Genomic DNA, 6245 nt, shown 5'->3' on the forward strand with positions numbered 1-6245 from the left:
TTCCCCCTTGTTTAGTCGCCCTGTGGCATATGGAGTTCCTGGGCCAGGGATCAGATCGAGCCCTTGCTGCGGCCTAAGCTGCAGCTACAGCAGCTCAGGATCCTTAATGCACTGTACAGGGATGGGGATTGAACCTGAGTCCCGGCACTCCCAAGATGCTGCTGATTTTGTTGTGCCACAGTGGGAATTCCTGGCTTTGCTTCTTTGTAAATTAATTGGGTATATCTGCTTGGATCTAGTTTCAGATTTTCTATTCAGGTCCATTAATCTTGATTACTATATTTAATATGGTAAGCCTTAACATTAGAAAGTGATTTTTTTCTATTTATTCTTCTTTTTCAAAACTGTTGTGGTTACTCTAGGGCTCTTTCATATAAACTTTATTATTTTCTTATTGAGGTATAATTGATGTACAATATTATATAAGTTTCAGGTGTAGTGATTCACAATTTTTAAAGGTTATACTTCACAGGATCCGAGCAGCCTCTGTGACCTATGCCACAGTTTGCAGCAATGCCAGATCCTTAACTCACTGAGTGAGGCCAGGAATCCAAGCCACATCCTCATTGACACTATAACGGGTTCTTAAAACCTGCTGAGCCAGGTTTATTTTATTTATTTATTTTTTTGAGTTGTATGAGATGTTCATATATCTTGGATAGTAACTCCACATTCATCATATCATTTGCAAATATTTTCTCCCATTCCAGAGTCTGCATTTTTGTTTTGTTGATGGGCTTTGCTGCACAAAAGCTTTAGTTTAATTAGGTCCCATTTGCTTAATTTTCCCCTTTTCTTCACAGATTATATTATATGATCTGCCTATATGTAGCTATATATATATACATATATATATACATATATATACATATATATATACATATACATATATATATAGCTACAACTTACATCAGTGTTCTGCTTAGGTCTTCTTCTAGGAGTTTTATGGTTACAGTATTACATTTATATCTAATCATTTTTATTTTTGTGTATGGTGTTAGACAATGTTCTAATTTCATTTTTTTACATATAGGTATCCCCATTTTCCCAGTACCATTTATTGAAGAGACTGTCTTTTCTCCATTACTTTGCCCCCTTTGTCATAAAGAACATAAGTGCATGGGTTTATTTCTGAATTCTCTATCCTATTGCATTGATTTATGTGTCTGTTTTTTGTTTGTTTTTACAGTACCATACTATTTTGATAGCTGTAGCTCTGTAGTATAGTCTGAGGTCAGAGAGTGTGATTCCTTCACCTCTGTCCTTCTTTTTCAAGGTTATTTTAGCTACTTGGGTTCTTTTGCATTTCTATACAAATTTAAAAATTATGTTTAGTTTTGTGAAAAATGCTGTTGGTGTATTAATAGGGATTACATGAAATATGTAAAGTTAGAATGGAATTAGTTTAGTTGAGTATCTTTTCACTTCTGTTGGCCACCTGTATGTCTTTGGAAAAATGTCTACTCAGATTTTACTACCTTGGGTAGTATGATCATTTTAACAGTATCAATTCTTCCAACCCATCAGCACAGTTTATCTTTCCATCTGTTTGTGTTGTCTTCAATTTCTTTTATCAGCATTTTACAGTTTTCAGATTACAAGGCTTTTGCCTTGTTAGGTAGGTTTACTCTGAGATATTTTATTATTTTTGATATGATTGTAAATGGAATTGTTTCCTTATGCATTCTGCAACTTTACCAAATCCATTGATGAGCTCTAGCAGTTGTGTGTTTGTGTGTAATCTTTAGGATTTTCTATGTATCGTATCATATCATCTGCAGATTATGACAGTTTTACTTCTTCCTTTCCAATCTGGCTTCCTTTTGTTTCTTCTTGTCTCAAGAAGTCTTAGCTCAAGAAGTATTAGCCTAGCTGTAGGTAGGGCTGCCAATACCATGTTGAATAAAAGTGGCAAGAGTAGGCATCCTTGTTTCTGATCATGGAGGAAATGCCTTCAGCTTTTCCCTATTGTGTGTGATGTCCAGCTGTGGGCTAGTCATACATGGCTTTTATGTTGAGGTATGTACATGCTATGCTCACTTTCCAAAGCGTTTATTTTTACCATAAATGGATGTTGAATTCTGTCAAAATCTTTTCCTGCATTTATTAAAATGATCATATGGTTCTTGATTCTTCAATTTGTTAATTTGGTGAATCACATTGATGGACTTGCAATTGAAAAATTCTCGCATCCCTGGGATTAATTCCATTTGATCATAGTGTATGATCCTTTTAATGTATTGTTGGATTCAGTTTGCTAATATTTTGTTGAGGATTTCTGCATTGATGTTCATTTGTGATATTGGCCTGTAAATTTTTCTGTGTGTGTGTGTGTGTGTGTGTGTGTGTGTGTGTGTGTGTGTGTGTGGTATCTTTGGTTTTGGTATTAGTAATGCTATCTTTGTAGAATGAGTTTAGAAGCATTCCTATCGCTGCAATTTTTTTTGGAATAGTTTGAGAAGGACAGGTGTTAATTCTTTCATAAATGTTTGGTAGAATTCACCTCTGAAGCCGCCTGATGTTGGACTTTGTTAGTTGGGAGGTTTCTTTTTTAAATTACTGATTCAATTTCATTACTGATAGTTGGTCTCTATATCTTCTATTTCTTCGTAGTTCAGTCTTGGGAAATTATACCTCTCTAGGAATGTGCCTATTTCTTCTAGGTTGACCATTTCACTGGCATATAGCTTTCATAGCAGTCTCATGATTCTTTGTCTATCTGTGATGTTGCTTGTAATTCCTCTTTCATTTCTGATTTTTTTTGGGCCCTCTTTCTGAGTCTGGCTAAAAGTTTATTAATTTTCAAAGAAACAGATCTTAGTTTCATTGATCTTTTCTATTGTTTAGGTCTCTACTTCATTTAATTCTGCTCTAGTCTTTATGATTTCTTTCCTTCACTAACTTTGGGTTTTGTTTCCTCTTCATTTTCTAGCTGCTTTAGGTGTAAGTTTAGGTTGTTTGAAATTTTTCTTGTTTCCTGAGATGCGCTTGTATCACAATAAACTTCCATCTTAGAACTGCTTTTGGTGCATCCCATAAATTCTGGATCATCTTTTCATTTTCATTTGTCTCAAGCTATTTTTTATTCCTTCTTTGATTTCTTCAGTGATCCATTTGTTTAGTAACATATTGTTTAGCTTCCATGTAGTTTTTGGTTGTTTTTCCCTTGTAGTTGATTTCTAGTTTCATAGCACTGTGGTCAAAAAAGATGCTCAATATGATTTTAATTTTCTTAAAATTACCAAGGTTTGTTTTATGGCCTCGCATGTTATCTATCCTGGGGAATGTCCAAGTGCACTTGAAAAGAATATTCTGCTGCTTTTTGATGGAATGTCCAATATACATCTATTAAGTCCACATAACATGATCTAATGTGTCACTTAAGGCCAGTGTTTCCTTATTGATTTTCTGTGTGGATGATCTGTCATTGATATAAGTAGGGTGTTAAAGTCCCCTACAATTATTGTTGACTTCTCCCTTTGTGTCTGTTAATATTTGCTTCATGTTAATATGCTGAGTACATATTTTAATGCCTTCTTCTTGGATTGATCCTTTGATCATTAGGTGGTGCCCTCCTTTGTCTCTCCTAACAGTACTTAAGGGCTATTTTGTCTAATATATCTGTTGCTACCCTGGGTTTCTGTTGATTTACATTTGCATGGAATACCTTTTCTACCCCCTCACTTTCAGTCTGTGTGTGTCTTTAGATCTGAAGTGAGTCTCCTGTAGGCAGTCAGCCTATATATGGGTCTTATTTTTGGTATCCATTCAGCCACTCTGTCTTTTGATTGGAGCATTTAGTCCATTTACATTTAAAGTAATTATTGACATTTATATCTTTACAGACATACTGTTCATTGATTTTATAGGTCTTTTTTGGTTCCATTCTTCTTTTTTTTCTCTTTGTGATTTGATGACTAGCTTTAGTGTTATGTTTGGATACCTTTCTTTTTTTTTCTTTCTTGTGTGTGTATCTATTATAGATTTTTGGTTGCCACAAGGCCTCTACCTACCCACCTACCTACCTATTTGTCTTGTATCAATCTCTCTATACATATATATTTATTTTACATCACATATCTGTTACTTTCAAATGTATTTTATATACCCTGCGTTTGTACTCTCCTGCCCTCACAATTACTAGTTTGTTTGTTTTTTCCACACTCACACAGTATGCAGAAGTTTCTGGGCCAGGGACTGAACCTGTGCCACAGCAGTGGCAAGGTCAGATCTTTAACCTGCTGAGCCACCAGAGAACTCCATGATTACTGTTTTTGATATTATATTTTACATCTGACTCTTCCTATGTATCCCTTAACTGCCTATTGTGGATACAGGTAATTTTACTACTTTTGTCCTTTAACCTCCCTACCAGCTTTGTGTATGCATGATTTCCTACCTTTATTGCATGTTTGCCTTTTCCATTGAGTTTTCTATTTCAAAATTTTCTTATTTTTGTTGCCTTTCTTTTCCATGTGGAGAAATTCCTTTAGCATTTGTTGTAAGGCTGGTTTGGTGGTACTGAATTCTCCTAGCTTTTGCTTATCTGTAGAGCTTTTGATTTCTCCATCAAATCTGAACAACAGCCTTGTTGGGTAGAATATTCTTAGTTGTAGGGTTTTCTCTTTAATCTCTTTAAGTATATTGTACCACTCCCTTCTGGCCCAGAGTTTCTGCTAAAAAAAAAAATCAGCCAATAGCTTTATGGGAATCCCTTTGTATATTATTTGTTGCTTTTAATATTCTTTTTAATTAAAAATTAAACTTTTTTTTTCTTGGCTGCCCCACAGCATATGGAGTCCCTGGGCCAGGGATCAAATGCAAGCCACAGTCGCAACCTACCCCACATCTGCGGCAAGGCTAGATCTGTAACCCAGTGGGCCAAACCTGCATCCTGGTGTGCCAGAGACACCACTGATCCCACTGTGCCACTGTGGGAATTGCTTGTTTTTAATTTTTGCCACTGTAACTACAATGTGTCTTGTGTTTTCCTCTTTGGGCTAATCCTGAATGGGACTCTGCACTTTCTGGACCTGGGTGACTGTTTCCTTCTCCAACTTAGGGAAATTTTCTGCTACCATGTCTTCAAATGGGTTCTCAGCCCCATTCACTTTCTTCTCCTACTGAGACCACCTATAATGTGAATATTAGTGTGGTTGATATTATCCCAGAGGTTTATTAAACTGTCCTTTCTCTTCATTTCTTTTTCATTTTTTGTTTGGCAGCAGTGATTGCCACTACTCTGCCTTCCAGCTCACTGATCCGTTCTTCTGCCTCATTTAGTCAACTATTGATTCCTTGTAGTATACTTTTCACTTCAATTATTGTATTCTTCAATTGTTCGGGTATTCCTTTTTTTTTTTGTCTTTTGTCCTTTTAGGGCTACACTTGCAGCATAGGGAGGTTCCTAGGCTAGGGATCTAGTAGGAGCTGTTGCTTCTGGCCTATGCCAAAGCCACAATAATGCCAGATCCAAGCCATGTCTGCAACCTACACCACAGCTCACGGCAACACCGGATCCTTAACCCACTGAGCAAGCCGCAACCTCATGATTCCTAGTCAGATTCATTTCCGCTGTGCCATGACGGGAACTTTTTTTTTTTTTTTAAATGACCACACTCACAGCTTAAGGAAGTTCCTGGGCCAGGGACTGAATCTAAGTTGCAGATGCAACCTATGCCACAGCAATATCAGATCCTTTAACCCACTGTGCTGAGTAGGGGATTGAACCCATACCTCCACTGCAACCCCAGCTGCTGCAGTTGGATTCTTAACCCACTGCACCACAGTGGGAACTCCCGTTGGGTTATCCTTTTTTTTTTTCCAATTCTTTGTTACCAACTTCTAATTTCTAGCTCTGTGCACCCATTTTCCTCTTGAGTTCTCTATCTTTACAATCATTACACTAAACTCTTTCTCAGGAAGATTGCCTATCTCCAAATCACTTAGATCTGCTCCACCATCTTAGCCAATCCTCCTCCACTGTTTCAGCTTTGTGTGTCCCATAGGTACTTTTTGTGTATGTCTACAAAAATTAAAAACTTGCTGGGATTTTGACAGGAATTGCACTAAACTATAGAACAATTTAGGGGAGAATTAACATTTTCACTGTGTTGAATTTTTCATTCATGAACACAATAAATCTCTCCATTTATTTAGTTTTCATCAATTTCATTCATTAGTATTCTATAATTTTCATAATACTGGTTCTGTTCGTGTTTTGGGACACTTATACCTAAGCAACT

Source organism: Phacochoerus africanus, chromosome 5 (genome assembly GCF_016906955.1).
Source record: "Phacochoerus africanus isolate WHEZ1 chromosome 5, ROS_Pafr_v1, whole genome shotgun sequence".
Lineage (NCBI taxonomy): Eukaryota > Metazoa > Chordata > Mammalia > Artiodactyla > Suidae > Phacochoerus > Phacochoerus africanus.